Source organism: Rhea americana, unplaced genomic scaffold (assembly GCF_003343005.1).
Source record: "Rhea americana isolate MKP2758 unplaced genomic scaffold, rheAme1 scaffold_2, whole genome shotgun sequence".
Lineage (NCBI taxonomy): Eukaryota > Metazoa > Chordata > Aves > Rheiformes > Rheidae > Rhea > Rhea americana.
This window is the reverse complement of record NW_028186149.1, coordinates 14171403-14192347: the sequence shown is the minus strand read 5'-3', so window position 1 is coordinate 14192347 and position 20945 is coordinate 14171403. Positions and strand designations below refer to the sequence as shown.

The 20945-nt window shown below is 36.3% G+C and overlaps 1 protein-coding gene across 12 annotated transcripts in view; it reads left to right on the top strand.

Moving 5' to 3' along the window:
• ZNF644 (zinc finger protein 644) overlaps positions 1 to 20945 on the top strand; it is an 80263-nt gene that overhangs the window by 27939 nt on the left and 31379 nt on the right. For 2 of the 12 annotated variants that reach the window (XM_085303545.1, XM_085303540.1), the window contains exon 1: positions 373 to 442. The exons of 7 other annotated variants lie outside the window; for them this stretch is intronic. The gene's annotated coding sequence lies outside the window, so the exon portion shown is untranslated. 3 more of the 12 variants (XM_085303546.1, XM_085303543.1, XM_085303541.1) reach the window with 2 other exon arrangements.

Genomic DNA, 20945 nt, shown 5'->3' with positions numbered 1-20945 from the left:
CTCCGGGCCGGCCGCGCCGCCGCTCGCAGCGGCCGCCGCGGGCCGGGGCCGGAGGATGCCGTCGCTCGGGGGTAGCCGGGTCACCCTGGGGGGTCCCGCAGGCGCCACTGCCCTCCCGTCGCCCGCGTCGGGGTGCCGGGGCGGCGTGCCGGGTGCTGCCGGGCGGGCTTGCCTCCTGCTTCTCTCTCTTCCCTGCCGCCCGTTCCCGCTGTGGTGCGGGTCGCCAYACATGCTGCCGCCGCCTGGGAAGGGGGGTGACGCCCGACGCCCTCCCTCCCTTTCATTTCCTTGCTTCTCGGCCTGAGGCAGGGTGGTCTCTAAAATGTGCGTCGTTGTTACAGAGGGCTGGCAAGTACCCGGCCCGCTGCGCGACTGACTGACCCGTGTGCCCTGCGCAGGGGACGCTGCCACTGCGTGCGCTGTGCGGGACTCCCGAGCCCAGGTGATTAACAGCAGTGAAGGAAAAGTTAACAGTTCAGGTATCAGAGTTGTGTCTTTGGGCCCCCATCGTCTTCAGGGTCTGGTGATTTCTCTGACAAAGTTTGTGTTTCAGCACGTTGCAGTGGTGAGCATCCTCTTGACCAATGTAATTTCTTGTTTGAAATCCAGAAAGTTTTCTTTCTTTAGATGGCTTGTATGTAACCTTTGGTCTATTGAGAAAACTTGTGGTAATAGAGATGATAAACTGACAAGTCATGATGGTGATGGAAAACAAATAAGATGTACCAAAACAGGTTTCCATTGGTGTTGTACAAGTCTGGCATTTTAGCCAAAGTCTCATTTGCAGGGACATTCTAATGTTTCCCCGCCCCTCTAGCATATAACTTAATTATGAAAGTTGTGTCATGGAAATTAGCTTTTAGTTGCATATGGGAATGAATGTGCACCAGATTTAGAGGAAGAAACCATTTCATGTTGTATAGATTAATGAATTAACACGTGAGAGAAATATTCTAAGAGGTGGATAAGCATCTCTGGAATTCCACCATGGAATTTTATAGTTGACTAAGAAGGCAGTGCAATGCATTATATCTCCATAAAAGTTGCAAAATAACTTTTAATTGAAATCACAAAACAAAAAGATTCTTCTATGTAAGATTCTTCATTACTTGACTTGTGCAGAGCAGGTAGTTTGATGGCAAAATAAACGGACTGATTTCACAATGCAAAATAAATTTTTGAGAAGCATCTAATGGGTCACTTAAATGCGGAGAGAATGCAGCAATTGCCTTATTGGAGAGGAGTTTAAATAGAGCGCATGGAGGAGCGGTGCAGTGTGACAATCCTATTACACTGACTTATTATCAAAGCTGATGTTGCAAACCTGTCTAATAAGACTGCAGGGGGATGTGCTGCAGAGTTATACATGAATTATAACCAGATTTGAAGGAAACAGTCTTCAAAATACTGTCTTAAGATGGGCTTTTTTCAACATCTAGTATTCAGTCAAATTGACTGTTTGCTAGTTAACTTTTTTTTTTTTGATCGGAGGAACAGAATTCATATGAAGGGTAATGGGGGAAAGATTACTAATTTTTCCAAATAAACTTTTCCTCATTTTCCTTTTGTTTTTCCTAATCTGTGTGGTGTTCTATTATGTTAAAAAAGGTTGCATCATTATTGTACCAATATCAGAGAAAAGGTATATTCCTTTTTGTAGTTCTTTTTTGAAATCTCATTAAATCCAACAACTGTTTTACACTGCATAGCACTAGAAGGTGTATGCCTAAAAGTTCTTGAGTGAATGCTGAAAGAGAATACTACTGTCTTGAAATATCAATAGGCGACCTGGCTAGTCAGAAGAAAGGCACTGATGACTTGGAGCATCCTTGGAAGCTTATTTAGTAGAGCAACAATTGATTGAAATGGGAGCATCAGCAATTGAATAAACAGGATGTTAAACAATAGTGGTAGTGTCTTCCAATTTAAAATAACAGTGTAGGCCGAATTTCAATATGGATACTGAACTAAAGGGTTATCAGTGGAATTTCTTAYGGAATAGTTTGTGCTTATGCTTGTACATATTTACGGAATCTGTCAGTGTGTATGCTGTTTCTCCACCCTTCTTCAAGCCATTTAAAGTCATTTCTGGGGAAAACAGAACTGAAGAKAGAATGTTCACTGTCAGGCTTTTTTAACAGCTTGCAATAGATTGCAGAATTTGAAATTGGCGAAAAATGTAGTGTAGTTGTGACACTTTCTTTTGCAGTTCCATGTGAGGTTGATCTGTATGAAAGTTCTTTGAACAGATACTGATCGGCCGTTTTTGTTTGGCTAGTCTGGAACTCACTTTCATTGTATTTTTGTATTTTAAAACAAATTGTTTTCTTCAACAGTATTCAAGTGATGTTGCTGTTAGAGGATTGTTAGTTAAGATTTTTTATTTTTAATTCTCATCTTTCCTTTTGATTGATTGGGCTAGATTGAATTGGTTTCCTCTGTGTTAGTAAGTTTAATATACTGTGCTATGCATTCAGAGATCATAGGAAAAATAATTTAGTAAAAACAGGTTGTATCTGAACAAAGCTGTACCCATTTAAATTGACTTTTAAACTTATTTTAGTTGGCATAGCCTTCAAAGCATGATTCCTTCTATTGAAACTAGTGTCCGTACAACTTCAGAGTGTAAAGAAATTCCTGCTAGAATAAGTTAAAACAAGTCTTTCTGCTTTGAAAATGTATTTATTAATCTTTCTGAACACTCTTAATATAAGTGATTTTTTTTTGATAGTAAACATTTTTTCCTTGCTACTTCTTTTTTAATGTTGATACAAGCTTTGTATAGATGCTGAAGGAAGAATTTGACTTACCCAAGGAAGTTGTGGATATTGGTCGTTTTGGATGATGATGAATATCATTAATGATGCTACTAGACTACTAAAGGATTCCATGTGGTATCAAGAAAGAATATCCTTTTCATGCTTAGCTCAAAAACAACAACAAAAACCCAAGCAAATAAAATGCTACCCTTCTATGCTCAAATACCTTGTGTCCTTAAATCATAACTTGTGTCGATTATAGCAGCCATTCACACAAGTAGTGATAGAAGAACAGTCATGCCTGCATTGCTTACTGAACTGTAGGAAGGCTCCTCTTTCTTCAGTATATGAGGATGTGAAATAATCACTGTAATTTCCTTGATTATTTAAAAATTGTCTGAAACAGACCTGAAACTATAATAATAATGTTTGCACAAGATTTAATATGATGCTCGGATAACAGCTGTCTGTTAAGAAAGACCATCTAATTAATGACTCTATGTAGACTTCTAATATGTGTGTTTTTTTCAAAAAATTTGAAAAGAATATTATAATCTTAGGATTAATCATGTTACCTGGTATGCAATGCAATGTAGTATTTCATCTTGATAAGAATTCTATCCAGAAGTCAGTACTATTTACCTTTAAATGATATTGKCTCATTGAAGGGGAGGGAGGTGTGKTTTTTTTTGTTTTTTGTTTTTTGTTTTTTTTTAATTTAAAAATAAGTCTAAAGTAATCCAAATAAAAATGAAGATCTCATTGTTGTGTTACACTTTTTTCACTGTTCAACTGTATACAGCAGCTGTTATGGTGATAAAACATTGCAGCAACGCCCTTAGGTTGCCAGTGAGGTTAAAGGGGGAAGATAGTAGCTTAACAGTGAGCATGCATTTTTGTTTTTGTTACACTGAATATTAACTGACTGAATTAATACTTCTTTGCAAAACTGTAATATAGAGAACTTGAACTCAAATTGATGCAACTATAATATGGTTGATATGGGAATTGCTGTTTTCAGGAGTGACTAAATCCAGCTACTGGATAGAGCTCTTGTTGACGTTTATTGATTGATACCAAAATACCAATCTTACGTATAATTGACTAGTTGAAGGATACTGAATACTGATTTAGTAATTCAGTATTTCTTGAGACTCAGTCCAGAAGATGTGAAGTTTATACTTAAGTCAGAATAAAGGTCAGAATGCTGAACTTCAGAATATTTTAGGCCTAGTGTGAGTGTGTGGTAACTGTTTTCAATATCCCTAACACTGCAAGTTAGATACTTACTGTACCAAGAAAAAAAAAAGGTTACAGTCTTACTCTTTTTTTGAATGATTTTTAAAAAGCAGAAATTTAAGTCTGATGTTTGGAACCATCTTTTTTATAAAAGGTGATTATTTTATGAAGCATTTGAATGGTGTGTGTGTGTGTGTGTATATATATGTTTTCCTTTTTGCCTTATATTTTTACTTTATAGTATTATAGTTTTCAAAATGCAACTGCAGGGGAAAAGAACGCTTACTGGAAAACAAGTTGGAAGAACAGGTGCTTTTATAGATTTCTCCAATTGTAGCTGAAGATGGGAATTGAGATCATCATTCTCCCTGTTTTCCAGGCCAACTGCTAGCTGTCCCTTTTTTTTTTTTTTTTAAAAAAAAAAGGCACAACTAAGGTGATTGAACAGAAGCCAAACAATATGCAAGTTATTTTATAAATCTTGTGTAATTTATCTTTACAAATGTAATTTACAAGCTTTTAACAGAATTGTGGGACTTTAGTTTTTCATGTTAATATTTTCAAGAGTAGAAGAAACAATTCCTTGACAAAAGTGATCATTGTAATACCATTGTAATGTTGAAAAGTGCTGGTGGATCCCTCTTCTGCCTATTCATGGACGATTCTTTTAGTGCCTTGATAGTGTGAATTGTGCTTTATCCAGCTACATTCCTAATCTGGCACCTTCATAGGGACAGTGATAGGATTTCTACTAAGGGTTTCTTAACGGAGTCCTGGGGCTACTTTTGGAAAACTGTTGCTTCCGTCTGCTTCTGAAACTGCTCCTTGCTGCTGCTGGTAGGAAGTGAGTGGTAGCTGACTTGTCTGGATGCAGTCAGTGGGGGTGATGGGTGGGAGGCCTCCCCCCGCCCCTCCTTCCGCGCTTCCTAGAGTATGCTGGGTGATAGGTTGTGTGTTTGGATTTTTTTTGTTGTTGGATTTTTTTTGTTGTTGGATTTTTTTTGTTGTTGGATTTTTTTTGTTGTTGGATTTTTTTTGTTGTTGGATTTTTTTTTTGTTTTTCTTCAGGATTTGTCTGCTAGAGTAGCTGTCTTCTGAATATTTCTACTATTTTTCTTCTGATTCCACTCAGCTTTTCTAGTAGCAGTATCAATCTGAAATAACTCTTGAGTACTTCTTTTTGAAAATACCCACAGTATTTTTTTGTGATAGCTTTTCTTAATCTTCACATGTAGGAGTGAACAGAAGCTTTGCGGCTGTGTAAAGTTTCAGAAGCTGTCTCTAATATTAACTTTATTTTCCAAATTTATGTTTTTCAGTTATAAGAGGTAGAAACTTCATAATAGTTATGTCCTAAAAGTTGGCCTCCACTGGTAAAATCATGGTTGTTGGTTATTTGTTTGACTACTTTGTTCACAAAAAAGTATGTATTGTTATGCATGCTCTTAGGAACCTTCACAAGACTCTGGCTTCTGTGTTACACCTGTGATAACTGGCTGGGGGGACAGGAGAATGGCTCTGTTATTTCAAAAGCTTTTTATATTGTTACAGTAAGTTGACTTCTCATTAGAAAAATATGTGCTATTTTTTTTTTTTTTAACAGAGGGCAGCCTTTGCCGGAGAAGTTCCAGTATAAATAACCTTGTTTCTTCACACGAGTGCTGCTTTTTATTGTTTTAATACCAGAGCTGTTATGAGTGCATCCTCTGTGAGAAAGTCTCGATTGTACCCTGTTTGTATGTGCTATTGCTGTGAGTGGGAAGTGATAGTTTTGCAGCTGGCTTCTCCCAGTTCTCTCCCACAGTGAAGTGGGTACTTTGTACTCTTCTGCTTAGTTCCTGGTTCCTTCTCTTCCTTCTTGCCTCTACCCCCTTAATCAGTGAAATAATTCAGTCTTTTCTGTTYGTGAGCTGCCCTTTGCAAACAGAGAACCACTTGCCTTATTAAAAACTGCATTATATAAAAATTATAGTAGTAAAGGTACTAGAACTCTGAAGTTATTTTTAAGTGTTTAATCTTTTGTGAAATTGAAAACAAAATATGAATTAGATAGTGCCCTCTGCTTAGGTACCCATTAACAGAGAAAAAATATTATGCTATGACAGTTTTCTTTTGAGGATGTGGGAGATAAGCTTGGGGGCATATAATGGTGAATTACCCCAGATTAGTTGTGAAGAAAAAAGATGTGGGTTTGGAGCAGTTACCGAGTGTGAGAGGATAGATTTTGCATGTTTAAAAATACARATTGAACTGAAATGCTGACAGAACTGAGGTGGAAAAATTGTTTGTGTGGTTACGTAAAACAAAAATGACTGTAGATACAACTTTGACAACTTGGAGTGCACGTTGTGTATTCTTTCTCCGTCTTCACTTTGGAGAGCTCTCCAAAGGTTTGTTTTGTCTGACTTATTAGCTTGCAGGTGCTTTGGGATAGTGATTGTCTTTTCTTCTGTGTCCTTATAAAGCCTTGAATGTTTTCAGCAATAGAGCAACAGATGTTATGATGAGAAGTATTAGGCTTGTTGATGAACTACTTTAGCAGAAATTCTCAGACCTTTTCTTAGTTCTTTGGAATAAGGTATGTTAAGTGCTTTGCTTCTATGAACCATAAGCTCCTGCTGTGCTTAAAGTTTCTAGATGGTGAGACTTACGGCTACGTTCACTATGATTCTCTCTACTGTACTTACGGCAGAAAGCTGTATCAGAAACTTGTTGGATTAGAGATCTATTTTCTTTGCTGGCATGTACTAGTATCAGAGGGTTGAAGTGGAAGAGAAACRGCTTGGCAAGAAAAATTCTTGGACTTTCTTGGACTGTCACTCTGATTGAAAGTTGCTGTTGCTTTTCACTATTATACCAACAATAGTGGACATAACATGTTTCTGCACAAAGCAAAGAACCAGAAATAGAAATGGTGCTTGGGAGAAACCATTTGAGTTCCTAAAATATCATACTATTTTCAAAAATACCATGCAGGTGCTTCAATAAATCCTTTTTAGAAATGTCTGAAAGAAGACCTCTTCCATTTTGATCCTCCAAGAGAAAARTGACTGAGATCTCCTAGAAAGAGATGGTCTTTGAACACAGATGAGTGTTTCAGCATCTAGCTGGGGTAGTAGGGATTGTGAAGTTTGCCTTTCTGTGTTCTGCACCTCTGCTCTTCATGTAGAATTCTGCAGTTTGTTTGGCTTGAGATAGATGGATTTGGAAGTCGAGTTATTAAAAATGAAAGAATATTTGAGGTTGGAAGGGATCTGGAGATCAGCTGATCCAACCCTCAAAACAACAACTGGAGGCTTTGGCTTGCATTTTTCAGTCCAGAGAAGTATAGGCACCCTTGAACAGAGAAGATACTGAAGTAGTAGTCTAGCAAGACTTTCACACGCACCAAAAAATCTGCTATGTTATAGTTTATCATTGAGGGAGTTGTGTGTGGTGTATGTGTGTCTCCTTTTGCTTACCTGTTTGGGTAGATCTTTGAAAAYATCTGTGTAGAGAGAAAGAACTTAAATTTATTTTCCAGTTAGAAGGTATGCAGTTCTGAAATAAGGCTGTATCAAGAGTAATGTATTAACTTTTAGTAACGTCAAGACAACCAGGTTCTATAGTCTGTTCAGAAATCCTGCAGTATCATGGAACTGGAGGGATGGGTTTACAGTTCTACATAGAAAGTACCACAATGTCTCAGCTGAAATTTTCTTTTAACGCAGTTTGAGTGTTAATTATGGTGAGTTGTTTTCTGTCTGTTAAGCTGCTTAGAGAAAATACTTTTTGTTTGACTTCTACCAGGTCATTATTTTGATATTTAGGATGCTGAGCATTGTTTTAAATGAAATTCTATTTTATATATTTCAAGTTAACTTGACTTTAGGTCCATTTTTTTGTGAGCTGCTCCTGAAGCGTGGTGAGGCATATTTTCAAGGGATGCAAATATCCAGGAGGGAAAATTGTAGAAGTGATCCTTAGTGATGTGTTTTTTGTGATCTTGGTAAAGCAAAGTCTTCTCCCAACTTGATAATGTTAGTACTAGGGCCCTAGGTGACTTTGTTCAAAATGTGAAAGATGATGTACCTTTTAAGGCAGCTCCTAGAACACTACTTTCAGATGCCTTTCTTAAGGAAAAAGCTTGTTACCTGCTTAGAGGTGGTCTTTGTCTTTTTTTTCTGTTGCTATTGATTCATTAGCTTTCCTTTCTGGTCTTAAAGGAGATTTTAACATCATGCAGCTTTTGTTTCAGTTTTTGGATGCTTAAATCTACAACTTATTTGAAAGAATACATAGTATTTGAAGTGCTACCATGAAACATGAACTTTTTTTTTAGATTTTTTTTTCAGATTTCTTACTTGTTTTAATAGAGTATCCCCCTTAGTAAAAAAAAGTCCACCATTTTTTCTTTTTGGTTTCATCTTCAATACAAATATGAATGTTTTATGATAGCCTGTGCCTCATAAAGAATTAAAAAGACAAGAGTATCAAAGTATTTTCCTCTAAATATTGTAAATTCCCAGTAAGTTTTTGGTGATTTTAAATATATTCAAATATAGTGTATATTAGAGTAATCTTAAGTCAAATTTTGGTGACATTGGCCTGTTTTGTTGCTTTTGCACCCTTCATTTTCTATTTAGTTTGTGCTTTGACTTTTTCTTATTCCTATTAATCTACTAGTAAAGATGGATTCTTTTTTAAATTGAATTTGTAGTAATGCCTTGTGTGTTTCATACTTTTAGCAGGGTTCAGGAGATTAATTCTTGGTTAGTGTTTCATATTTCATTTTAAAACCTGAATAAATACAACATTCATCAATTCTGAATATTTTTTTTGCAAGAATTGTTTTGATACATAAGCTCCTATATGTTGTCCRTGAACTTTGGCAAAAGCTTCTCTCTCCTTTAATCCCTTTAAACCAGAAGAATTAATTTTCTGAGATAGTCTGCAAATATTCAGCATTGGTTATCATTTCTTCAGTGTTCTGGTTGAAAGAGATGATGACATACTTGAGCTAACCTTGAAGATCTCAGCCTGTGCGATTACAGAATTCCARACGATGATATAAGTAGTTTCGGGCCAGTCAACAATCACACAATCAACCCTACTTAGGGGCCTGTAGGTATGCACAGGGCCTGTGTTGATTCTGTGCCCCCCTCTTCCCCCCCCACTGTGAATAGTGAAGACCTCTGACAAAGTTTGTTTAATCTTGAGGACTCACTTTCATTAGTTTCAAGAACATTCAAAGTTCGAACCACTTAGTGCAAATAAGGTCAACTGTTTACTTACCAGAAGAAAGTATTTCCGTCTTAGTGTCATGTGTAAGGGAGGATGTGAAACATAAACGTTTCTTTGCCTCAGTTGAAAACCTGTCTTTCATGTCTTTATTCCGAAACTGAGTCATTATAGGAGCAGCTTGTACCAAATAATTTTTGCTTCCTACTCTTGATTTTATACAATGCTAGCTAACATAGATTCAGTTCTTTTGTGCCCCTCTCTGTAACCTGATATAGTGCCTATGAAATATGCTTAGAATATGTGTCTATTTCCTAACTTACTCTTGAAGTTTTGGTTGGGAAATCTATTTTTGGTCAGGAAAACTGAACTTAAAAGATGAGATGCTAAAGCACTGACAAACAAGCATGTATTGCTAAACTCCCCACTAGATTAGGTGCCTAATTTACAGCCTGTGGGCTGGATGTGTACAGATGAGAATAACGAATATAGCTTATCACTGTCATCTTTTCTGAAAGTCTTCCAACTCCTCTGTGGGGGTGCCAGAGGGTGTTCTCTGTAACCAAAACTGGTGTCATTCAGTGCCGTAATTCATCATGTGATGGAGATGCCAGTGTTTTTATCATAAGATCGACCTTCCGTAAGAGTAGCAGTGTATGTCACATGACCAACGTGGACTATGTGGGAGGGTGGAGATCAGGTGGTCAGACGCTCACTACGTAACAGAAAAGATATCCTGTTACATGGCATGGCAGGTGTGTTATGGTCCTTGAATATATTTGTTAGATCGTGTATGTCCTSCTCTGTTTTATTGCTTATGTATCCTTATATATAGCTAGTGGAAACTAAGGCAGAAGATGCATATTTGCRTATGTGACAAGGCAGCAGAAAAGCAATAGTTTACAATAGGTGTGCAAATGAAGGGAGATAAGTCTCAATGGTACACTGCATGCTTACACCTGAAACAGTATGTTCAGTTCTGGATGTTTTAATACCCCAACATACCTGCAAGTGGGAAGGAGTGAATTTGTCCATTGCCTCTTATGTGTTGGGAAGAATTAATTTAAATAGTAAGCAAAAGAACCAAAGATACAAGGCTTTTGCTGAAGTGACAATTAAGCAAAAGGAAATGAATAGTAGGACAGAGTCCGCAAATTAGAAGATGCAAATGCTGAGAGAGGAGGATTACTGAAGCCCTAATCTTGTGGTGAAGCCTGCCTAGGACTGCTGTACTTTCTTGTAATCCCATATAGAGAAGTTTATTAAACATGGTGTAAGAAATAGATCTTAAGGTACTGTAAAACTTAGCTAGAGAGACTTAGCGATAGATGTTGGGAATATCTACTCTATAGCAAAATGTTTCTCATAGAGTATTTTTTTAGTAAAAGCTTAGTAGTTACAAACCACTGGGAAATTACACTGTAGGAAGCAATTTTGAGGATGAWTTTAATAAAAGTGTTAATAGCAGTTCTGAACACAAGAACTATGAATAGGAGCTTGCTAATTAAACATGGATGTTTTATCAGTATTGATTTACAGTACTGGTGCTGAACAAGTGTGTCTGGTATGGTGGAGCTTTAAAAACATAAGTAGTGATTTCTAGTTACATTTTTTGTTTGGAGATACTTGCCCTGGTGTGCTGGCACAAGTGTGATAGTATAACCTGAGTTATGAGATCTGGATGGTTTTATTAAAAAAAAAATGCTGCCCTTTAGCATAAAGTTATAAAAATAAACTCAACAATGTTGCATTTCTACAGCTTAATAAAGTAGGAAATATTTTATACCTATCTGTGTAGGCAATGTTGGAAGGTTAGAGTACCATCAAACCAAGAATGAATGTTCGGGAGCTCAATGAGGAGTGGATTTTTGCTCATTTAAAAAAAAACATTTTCAATGTGTATTAAGGTGACAGAGCTGACAGCACACTGTAACTTCCCCCATCACCAGAAAGCAATCTTGTATCACCAAGAAGTGGGCTCCTGCAAAATGAAAAAAAAAGATTTTACATTACTAGTGTGTACTTTTGAGTTCCCAAACATGATCCTTCGTACATTTTAAGGAATAATGTGTACAAAACTGATTGGGTTTGGGAGAAAGCAAAGAATTTTGTAGCTCCTCTTCAAATGTGATAAGCAGTAGTTAAGTCCTGTTGTGTACAAAAAAGTAGTAATTTGAACAAAACTGTTGCAGCAGTGGTGTTAAAGTAATACCGCATTTATTAGATCATATTTTTAGATTGTTGTTTCATAGTGGAACATTCATTATAGTGACAGTTTACTCTTCTGATACGCAGACTCTTTTGCGGTTAGCTGCGGTGTTCAAAGATGCTACTGCCCCAGAATGTCTACCGTGTCTTCTGCCAGAAGTTACTTTCTTAGGCATAAAACATCTCTCAGCCATACCAATTCACAGTTCAGCATAAACCTACCTTCATTTTAAGCTTAAATAACTGCTTTTACATGTGGAATCTTTGCTAGCTGTGATAGTTTATAAGCTTAGTTTTTGAAAATATTTCTACAAAACTTCTAAGTGTGTGAGAAGTTTCCAGAAAAATTTTATTAGATTTTGTATTTTCACACGCATAGGAAATACACTTCCTTTGAGGCTATGAACATGAGATTCCCTTTCCTGTCATGGTCTAAGGGAAGTGTCAGAAATGCTGTCTAGACGGATGACAGCAGGCATTAGAGCTCGTGATCCTAGCATAGCTAGCTGTTCAACTAGAACAAACTTGTGAGGAACTGAATTTGGACTTAGTATGCTATTTTGTAGGGGTTCTTAAACATTAAATGCTTGTTGATGACTTTCAGAAATACCAGTTTAATCTTTTCTTGCATTACTTTTATGAATGAATATATATTTCACTTGCTTGTTGTTCTTACTCCTTCCCTCCCATTGTTTTCTTTCAAATTGTCTTAATTCAAGAAAGGATTTTTTTTTTAAGGGGTGGAAAAAAAGTGAAAACAATGCCACTTATTGCTAATTTTGAGATGTAGTATTTTAAGCTCCCTCCTTTTTAAAAACTGCAGTGTAGTCTTAAGAAAGCCCAGGAAAGTATTTAAATTGGTGCTGTTTTTAAGATTACAAAAAAAAGGCAGAAGAGTTAAACTACATATGATTTTTTTTTTTTTCTTAAATTGGATTTCTAAATATAGAAAATGTGGAGATGTGAATCTAGTAAGAAATTGCTTTTGGCTACAGCACTGCTTTGACTTTGTAATCTCTGGTCTGAGATGGAGTATTCTGTGCCTACTTTCTTAATGTAATGACCAAGGATATAAGCTTGCTATGTAGATGATCTTGTATTGGACTGTGCTCTTACAGGATGCAAGTTAAAATAATTCTCACACTGCTGTAGTTCTCTTCCAGCAAACTGCAAACGGCTTAGTCTCCTAAATGTACGGTAAAATAAAGTGAATTAGTTTGTGTAAACTGAAAGCTGAGAGTACAGCATTAGAGAATAATATTTGGTAAATATATTCAACTAAAGAAAATAGTATAGAAGGAGATATGTTAGAGTATGCAGTTGGAGAGAGAACTGTTGAGCAGCTTGCCGCCTCTGGGTTTAAACGGAGATTGCAGTAAGAGCTGTTGGCATTGGAACAGTGTTAGAGCTGAAAAGAAAATGGCTACCAGAAATCAGTGTTGCTACAGAAACAACATGGCTTGGTTCTTAATGTGCTGTTTTCATCTACTGTTAGAAATGTTGTGCGAGATTTTACCGTTAGGGAAAAGTGTCCATAATGGGAATAGAGATTTAAATCCATTTAGATATTAATAGATCTCATTGGGCTTTTTGGTTTAGAATATTAATCTATTAAAAAATATTTTAAAACATCTAATTACTGTTTTTCTGCAAAACAGAATAATTCAGATGTAATGATTATAAGGTACATTATCAAACTTTGTTCTTAAAACAACCTGCAGAAATGGTGATACTAAGTAATGATATCTCTTCATTTATCTTTAAAATAAATAAATAAAAATGTCTGATACTATTTCCAGAGGTATTTGGTATCTATTAAGAGTATTCTGGCTTTGAAAATCAAACTCCTATTTTTAAAAATTTTTAATGCAACGAAACTTTAATTCTATAGGAGATTTTTATATCCTGAATTGAAATAAAAAAAAAAAAAAAAAAAAAAAAAAAAAAAAAAAAACACAACCCTAAATCTTGTTTCGGATTTAAAAATAAGACTCAGATTCTAGTTTGGAATCTGTGTAGTTATCTACATTGTGTTTCCTTTCATGATAACATGCAAGTATATGCATTGTAGAGTAAACTTTTTTCAGGCTTTTTGTATAAATTTCTTTAGGAAGACTGCAGCTATGGTGAAGAATTTCAGAGGTATTGTAATGAAGTAGTGAGGAAAGGGATATATGAAGTGTGATGAATGTGTGAATTTTAATTGATGCATTTGTGTGTATATCAGGATTACACAGGTGGCAGACTTGATTGCAAGTGTAGACTGAGAGTACTGTGTCCACTGTTCGTCTGAGTCCTGGATATGGACCTGATGTGGTGTGCAGATTCCATTCTTCTGCTTTTCTTTTGGTTTCTTGTAAAGTTTGTTGCAGACTTCCTGACTGAAAAGGCACCTGACTCATTCAGTAGAGGTAGAGCTGGTATATTGTTCTCTATTCAAGAGACTTTTATGTAAGATAATTTTTACTAATGGCTATTGAATAAAGAACGCTTTTACTTGATTCAGAAAAAGATCTAAAATATACAGCTGCCTAAAGCTTGAGATGTAGTTATCCATACTTAAAACAGGTGATGTTTCTTATACTTTATTTTGAATGATCAAGTATACTTACTGCATCACATTATTTCACATCTTTCAGAATATTTTGTACAAAACAGTCTTGCGACTGATTTCAGTGAAGTCTTGCCTGGTTTACTGTGTCTTATAGATGTGTGCTAAATATTAAATGCAGCTTTTGAGGCTGTGGAAAAATGTACAGTATGAAAAAAATGGACTATATAATGATGTTGCTTTGTGATACTCAGAGAGGGATGCATTACTTTGTACAGAACCTTAATATGAACATTTTTTGACTGTTATGCTTAGCTTTGCCTCCTTTGTCTTCTTTTACTAAAATACCATGGGCTTTGTAGAAGGGAGTAGATGACAGGGTACAAATGTCTATTGCTTAGCACCATACGGTTTGGTATTTTAAAAACAAACACTGAAGTGAAATCAGGTATTTTCTGAAAATGAGCAAGTGGAAGCTGCTGATTCAGGTCTTACTGAACTCTGTTTAAAAAAAAATCACAAAATGCATGTTTTCAAATCTAGGCCATTAGCTCCTTAGAAAAGTGCTTCAGTGAAGAAGCTTTCTGATTTAGATCTCTGACTGCTTAGTTTCAGTTGTAGAGCCTAATACATAAGCTTGAACTAGAAAAGCCTAGGGAACCATAACYGATTTATTTGAAGTGGGCATGATCTCCTTTAACTATGTGCCTGTCCTCTAAAGTAGAGTGTGTTCATGCAGCGCTTGTGGTGAGCAGAGAACATGGCTGTGTTTCGGTGTGCTGCATATAAAGCTTATATGATGCTATAATAAAGGAATATGCAGTAAATCAGACTGGATGAGAGGAGAATTCCATAGCTGATGTTGAGGCAGTATTGCACAGATAACGTATTTAAGAGATTTTGCTGACAGCATAGTGAAAGGAGAACTGTTCAATGTCAAGGATGATGCCAAGGTTATGTGTAGTGGCATTTATTAGTTTGGATTGAAATGGAAAGATGAGGTCATACGGGAGACTGAAAACTGTACAGGTATGTTTTAGTGCAAATGCTGTGTTGACCTGTAACTTAAACCAATGCAAGAATGATACAGAAAGAGGGCAAATTATTTCTTTGCAGCTCATTGCTTTTTAATGATAATTCTCGTTGTAGTGGATGCCATTTTATTTTGTCAGATATTGATGGATTGTAAATTTACTAAATAAATAACAGCAGTATATAGAATATTACAGCAAATCTTGTTTTGGGGAGAAATGCATTGATAACTAACCTTCAAAAACAATGCGTTAATGCATTCTGCTAAGGTTTTGAAGTTCTATTTGTTTTCAAAACTCCATCTTTCAACTGATACTTCAGTTTCAGACTTCTGTGATGCTTTTTTTGGTATGCTTATTATATATTTGTTTATTGGGCAATATGCATTCAAAGCAAATAGCTCTTAAATATTTTTTCTTTGTTTATTCCCCCTTTATTCTCTACAGGAAGTGCTTACATCTTTACATGCTTAGAGGTGGAGAGGAAAAATAACCTTTTTAATGAATGCTATGTTCATCCATACCCCAGTCTACCTAGAATATTTTTCATCTGATAGTTCAGTTTTGTTTACATTCAAATTGATTTCTGAAATAATTAAATCTGTCATTTGACTCTAATTGGTAAAACACTAACTCTTTATTTTCTGTTCAAATTAGTTACCCCGACTGCTTTTTTTCCCCCTGCTGTGGTACTCCTATTAATGTTGCATGCATGGACATGCAGTCTTGTTTGGACTGAAACAGTTTCAGTCTAGTTATGACCAGTTCTGTTCATTTCCTATACTATCATGTTTTGAAGTGCCTCACCGCCCCATTCAGGGTACTGGCAAAAGCAAAACTTTCCTTGAGCAGAAAAATGAGATATTGAAACAGTTCCACACAAAAGCTGCGTCACAGCTTTGGGAACTGTAATTTCTTTGAACTATTTTTTTTCACGTGATGCAAAAATCTGGCAGGATGTAAATTCAGGAGGTAGATTTATTTTCACACTTACATGCTCTTTTGTGTGCGTTTTTTGCTCTTGCACTCTTTCACTTATTATAGTTTCTTTAAATTCAGAATCATCTCCAAGAAAAACATTTAAACTTTGTCTTTATGTTGCCAAGCATTATGCATTTGCTTAATTTGATTTCTGATTTCAGTAGGATACTTGTGCTTAAATACCACTTTTCAATAACTGTTGCAAGAACATTAACTGTTATTTTTCCTTGGCAAATTTAATTTGATTGTGGCACCTAAATCACTGATTTAAACCAAAGTTGGAATAGCACAGATTAAGAGCTAATTTGTAAAAATTCTTAAACAATTAAATTTGAGATTTAAAGAAAATCTTGTATTTGAATCTGAGTTACTTAAATTCATCTCTGAATGTTAGCTCTGGATATTTGTGGGTCCTGAATGTAGATTAAGTTACTTTTAGACTTTTTAAGTAGGAATCAGAGCGTCAAAGCTTCTCGTGCAAACAGAGCAGGAAACTGTACGTTTTGTACAGAGCTAGTCATTGGTGACTACTTGTTTTGAAAATGGCAATCTGGGTTTGCATTCAAAGAGCTATTCAGCTCTAACTTATTCAGAGAAAACTAGTCTCAGTGAGTTTCCTGTCTCTTCAGTCCTTTTCAAAAATTGTTACTCTTCATAAAGTTGTGGGTATCATTTTGCTGGGACTTCTGGACTTCTTGAAATAGCCCTTCTTTTAGAGTAGTCTGTGCTTTCTGCTAGCTGTTTCTCTGCTTTGATTCTTAGTTATTCAATTTCTTTGAGATTATGGAAGGGTTCCAGAGCTGCATCAGATATTTGGAAGATGAGACACCCTCCAACCCCACCTCCAAATCTAGCAGAGTGAATTGTTTAGCCATAGCTTATAAAAACAGAACAAGTTCTTTTAGAATAGCTTATTCTAGCCTTTGTTTCTTCCTTTTCCTTCCTTTCCCCTATAAACAAAATTAGCTATAGTGGTAAAAGCTAGTTTTGGATTACATTATACCTGATACCTATGCCAAAACTACTATCTATGCAAAAACTCCCTGAATTATGTTCCTGGCTGCAACTTTTGCAGGAAAAGGTGCTGTTTAGAGATAGATAAGTATATTTTCCTAAATAGATGTAGAGGTGTCAATTGTTACAGGAAATAATAATTTCTCTATTACAAATAAGGGCTAAGTAGTAGATAGATCCATCAAAATTGTTGTCAGGATTACTGCAAGTTTTATTTAATCAGTGTACACCTTTACATTGTAATATTTTTAAACATCTTCCATAGAGAAGACCATGTTTTGGTAGATATTTATGAAATACTTTGAGAGGATTTTTGATAATAGTGAAGAAGGCCCTAATAACTTAAATAGCAAAAAGTGGAAAAAGTAAATCAATTTTAAGATGCAGCTCCAATGACCACAAGCCTTACCAAAGGAATAGTTAGACCAGTTGTATGGGGTATAACTTACATTGGAGCTCAGCTATTTTTATAAACATTGTAGAATGAATGATTATGAATTCGATGCAGGAGTAATGGATAAAATGTTTTCTGTTGTGTTTATAGGTGTCAGTGTAGTTATATCAATAGGTCTTTATGACCCTGAAGTTTGAATGTAGCAACAAACTTGGAAAAAAAGTGTTAAGGAAGTTTTTATAATTTTTACTTAGCTAGTCACATTAAAAATTTTTAACTAATGCAGTTATCTCTAACACTTGTTTTAGGGCCCCTTTATTTTTATATAGGCCTCAAACAAGTGTKTTTAAAAAATCTCACTGTTTGTTCTTTTGTCTCTTTCTCTAGCTTGGATACATCTTTGAGCAGTGTCCACACTTGATTGTTATTGCCTAGAGGCTGGAGAACTACTTTTGCCTACTTTGGCCTTTTTCATGTGTTGTATGAAGAACTTGTAACACTTGATGAGCATAGACTTGTTCCGCTTGTCCCTGGAAGAAGTATGCTTGATACACATTTCTTTACAGGGCAAGGTGATCATTGCTAGCATTGGACCAGCCTTAGTCCAAATTTRTTGACTAGCGATGTAAGAAATGCTTGTGCTGTTACGGATTTTCTGTCTGTCTGTGTTATTTAGTATCTGTGGAGGTGTGTGTATGTGGTATTACCCATCTCCACCTTTGCTGTTTTCTTCTTACCTCCTGTTCTCTGCCCTTGTGAGAACAGGCTAGTTGCTTATCAATGACTGATAACCTAACATTTTTACAGGAGTCCTCTTACATTCTGTGGGCTGCTCTTGCTCTCTGAATGGTGAGGACTCAAGGTGAGTGTTCTGTAACTACATTTCCTACCTGCTTTGGAGTCCCTCTTGRTGCTTTCTTTATTACCTGGTGAGGGAGAGTCACTTCTCTGTTTACTGTCTTTTTTTGATGATGAGAGTTAAGGCCATTTGTGGCCAAACATTTGTGAACCAAAGCATTTGTGACTTTTTTGAAATCTTTGCCTTTCCCTAAAGAGTCTTGGAGAATTTATGTCTTTTAGATCTGCTTATAAAGAAGTTCAGGTGCTCAGTTATCCCAAAGATCTGCACTGCTGGCATGAAGTGTAGGTGTTAAGGCTTGATTGTTCATGCCGGCATGAGAAGAGTCCTCCTTGACAGCAGAAAGATGTTTGAGAGGGAAATGCTGGTTGAATATTGTGGGTTTGGTCACTTTAAGCAATGTGAGCTTCAATACTCTCATAGTCTGTACCAAAATCTGATGTTTCAATGCAGTTTGCGTTGCCTGCATTGAGATGTATGTATACCACTGCAGATTCCATCTCCCCCTGGGTGGAGTATTGAATATAGACTGTTTTGAAATTCCAAAATTGATGAGTAAAGCTGTTTCTAACCTCAAAGGGCCCTACAGAATTGTAACACAGTACTTAGGACTGTGGTGGGCCAGCCCTTTGTGCTGTCTGCTGCTGCTCTCTTCATGGAAGTTTTTTGATTTTTATTTTGTTTTTTAACCATTCCTTGAGCTGGGAAGCTGGACAATATCTAATATCTATTTTAATGGCCCATTTTCTCTTTCCCATCTCTTTCCCTTTGTGCCAAATATAGGTACAGCATAGCCTCAAATTTATCCCCAAATTTATCTGAACTCCATGTGAACCAAAGAGTATGTACTTTCAAGTTTTCTCCAAAGGGCACATTTGATGACTACAGGAGTACATACCCTCCAGATAGGCAGTGTTGGGGTAAGGGTTTCGATTTTATGTTAATAGGCCAAGCCTTCACAGGTCATCCTTGCAGCTTAGCCTCTCTTGATTGATCCGAAGTTATGTGTGTCCATGGAAGAGCTGCTGCAGTGAGTAATGGGTTGTGTGAGAGCTTGATGTATTATTATAGTAATCTTCAGTAGTCTCAGCTCAGTCTGTTGATGCAAAGATTCTGTCTCTACTTGAATCAAAACCCTTAAGATCTGATAAGAATGGTTATTCCTAGTATATAAGTAGTAGTTATTCCTAAGGTAGTTGTAACATTCAGAAGATGTGAGAATTGTTAAAGTAGTGTGGTGAGATCATTTTACAAGGAGACAGTGTCATTGATGTAGTTCTTATTTGCAGGGAGAGAAATATTAGGTTGGGATTGACTCTGTGTAGCCAAAGTGCACAAGTTTATTAAGGTATCTGTTTTAATGCTGATCTTAGTGTTTGGTAACAGCCTGAGTAGACCGTCTGTTGCATTTTTGAAGGATATTTTGGCTCCTCATACATGCAGAGTGTTTTTCTGTGGGATTTTTTAAACTGTTCCTTGACATTTACCTTCTGTTATATATGGTAGGGGTCCATTGCTGTTTGTAAGTAACTTTTTGTCCCCAGGCACATAAATATCTCTAAAACCTGACTAAAGCATGTTAATTGTTTTTCTGGGGAGGTGAAGGGGAGATCTGATTTGAGAAATGAGCATACCTTTTGCATAACATTAAGGTACAAAGGCTACAGTTTAATGTGATAATTAGGAAATGATCTGGGAGCTAGAGGAAGACAGCTGAAAATTTCTCTTTTGCAGCTTCATATTGTCTGGCAAGATCTTTCAGAAAGGCCTGTCTTTCCTTACCTTCTACTTTTGAAATTCAGGCAGGTAGTTTTGAGACATTTACAAGCTGACTGGGAAGCTCAGGATCGAATGTACCTGCAGTGTGCYGACAAATGGGGGTGTGTGTGTGGAGGGGGATCTTAGGCCATACCTGMGGACAGGTGTCTCTTTCAGAGTTAATTTTGGTGATGGATACTTGAATTTTGTCTAGATATGAATAGCTTACTCTGTAAAGTTACATTTTAGTTGTTTTGTCTTCACTGGAATTAGATAAATTCTGTAGAGATGATGTATCCAAACTCATTCCTGTTTTCTTGCAGCTTCAGTGACTTTGAGTCTCTTCCAAATATTACATGGTCTGATACCTCCAATTAGGAAGCGAGGAATCTGTGTACAGTTTGAGTCTCTTTAAAGATCTATGAGCAAAATTACAAATAAATCATTTAAATATGACAGTAATCAGCCTTCATGACAGCAAAGTAAGTTATGATTTTAAATGGGACACCTAGCTTTAGAACTGTTAATCTTTTTTTTTCCCTAGGAAAGGTGAGGAATTAGTGAGGCCCAGGATTAAAACCCTCCGGTATTTAATCTCACACACGTTGATTCTTTTTGCTAGAATAATTCAGAAAAACGCTTTCACAAATGCTTTCGCTTGTTACCATTTCCTTTCTGTGCTTTATTCCACATTCAAGGAACATAGGACTTTGAAGGCACTGGCAGAAAAGGCAGCAGAAATTTTCTTGCCACATAACTCCTCTGTTCTGCCCACTTTTATATGATTTGTGTTGGTACTTTTTTTTTTTAATTAAAACACCAACATCTGAATTATTTGAAAAYTGTATTTGCATTTCAGAGAGACATTATGATTTTGGTATTTCCAACTTGAGATGAAATTGATAGAATACATTTCATAGGTGTGGATTTC